At 43.3% G+C, this 2005-nt stretch overlaps 1 long non-coding RNA gene across 1 annotated transcript; it reads left to right on the top strand.

Moving 5' to 3' along the window:
• On the top strand, positions 1 to 2005 carry LOC106633637. Its single transcript, XR_001337004.2, has 4 exons — positions 1 to 337; positions 1221 to 1357; positions 1582 to 1752; positions 1830 to 2005. It is a non-coding gene; the product is annotated as an uncharacterized LOC106633637 (long non-coding RNA).

Here is a 2005-nt window from a genome sequence, read left to right as displayed (position 1 = left end):
GGCAGTCAAACAGATTTATGCTAACATAAGTACACATTTGGCATCTAGCAGCGTGCGAGGTTAGCTTTCGGGTGACACTGAAACATCACCCGGCCAGGCTTAAGTTTAACCTGACAGTTTGCTGCTGTGTTTACTTGGTTGCCATGGATGCAGGGAGACTGGCAGACACTGGTTTGCCCCAGCTGCTCTCAGTGGTTTCTAAAGAATCTACATTAAGGACCAGTTGTTGTCCTCGGATGCCAGCAGGTACTCTGATGGCACAGTTGTACCACGGGAAAACACAAGATTTATTAGCTCACCTGGATCATCAAGTGTGAGTTGCACTTAAGCCACTAAGGTATATCATCATTGCAAAACAATGATCTATCAAAAGTCCATGCTAATGCTGGTAAAGCCTTCACAGACAGGAACATAGACTGGACTCTTCATTTTAAAGCCTTAACGTCATCATTTTTGATTGCTCAGCTGTTTGGGAACCAGAAGGGACCCTGTTTGTACAACTATTGTCAGCTAAGACTAGCATGCTGTCTTTACATAATGCACCCATGAACAGTGTGCGTGCAAAACACCCAGATATGCATATGCTAATTACTGCTGCTAATAACTATCTGCTCAGTGAGTGGGAAGGCAGAGGTACTTTACAGCTGTAAATGAAAACACTGCAAACTACGATCCGTGTTTGTACTGTGGCTGTACCTCCAACTTACACAAAGTCATGAAAAATCACGGTAGAGTAAAAGCTTTTTCCAGGAAGCAGCAAAAGAAACAAAGATACCCCCCAGACAGACCCATGAAAACCATGAAATTCTCCCTGAATGAACCCAGAGTTTACATTTCGTCTCTTTCTTGTTTAGAAACATAAGAACCAGCTCATCATCCCTTAATATCTAACTCATTTTTTTCCAGCACATTTTCTTGAGGACAAATTTTCCAGAAAAACGCCGCATGTTCAGTGTTTATATATTTTACAGATTAAGTTTGGAATTTTGTGTTGCTTTTTTGCAGTGCGCTTGGTGTGTAAGGGCTGTTAGGGGTTGCTACCCCTATAAACATCAATCCTTTATCCTTGATCCTCTAAAGGATCAAATAATGTTATATGAAGAGTATGCTGTCTTGAACTGATGAATGAATTTAGTTCTTTATTCTGTACCTTATGTGCTGTTGGCAGCACATAAGGTTGCCAACAGCTTGGATACTAACTTTTACATTTACATTTGTAGCAGGTGTCTTTGCTTCTTTCAGCTGTTAGCACCTGCAGACACAGCTCCTCCCCCCACTAGCAGCTGAACATGTGAATAGTAGAACAACAACTTGGCAAAACATCTTAAAGACTGACACCCTGGAAGAATTTTGTGAGGTGAGTATAGCTCCTATTTCAACAACATGTAAGCATTAAACAGTTTAATTAATCTGGCTGGCACACACATTAATGTTAGCAATTTAACGTTTAGCAGGTACTCACATTAGCTGTCTGCTGTCATTGTCATGGCTGGATGGTCCCCAACGGCCGACCTGCCTGTGTGTGTTTTCTGTGTGTTGTCCTCCTGTTTTTCCTCCCTCTCCATTTCCGTGGGTTTACAGAAGTCATCTTCAGACACCGGGTGACATCTGACCTGGAAGCACCTCCGCACGGGAGTCGCCACGCCGGCAACTGATGCGGTGCTCAGCTCTTCCCAATTATCCGCCATCTTAAGAGGGCTACTTAACTGCAGAGTCAGGCGACACTCTGCGTGGGAATATTAACCAAGCCTGGTAGTAGCTTTGAGTGTCTTGTTATATGAAGACTGTGAAGAGAAGTGAACTTACCTTCGTTGTACTTATATCCTTAGGATTAAGGACGGAGAGGAGATTGCTGGGAAGGAAGTCTCGAGCACAGATTCACTTTGGAGGAAGACACGGACGCACTATCACACACGTTTGGGACACGGGGAGGAACACACGGAGGACGGCTTGCACATTGAACTGTTATTTTAATCCTTTTTCACTGTAAATAAACATGCTGTCT

The sequence above is a fragment of the Haplochromis burtoni genome, unplaced genomic scaffold, assembly GCF_018398535.1.
Source record: "Haplochromis burtoni strain Fernald_Lab_line unplaced genomic scaffold, NCSU_Asbu1 Contig_328, whole genome shotgun sequence".
NCBI classification, from domain to species: Eukaryota; Metazoa; Chordata; class Actinopteri; order Cichliformes; family Cichlidae; genus Haplochromis; species Haplochromis burtoni.
This window is presented reverse-complemented; position numbering and strand designations above follow the sequence as displayed.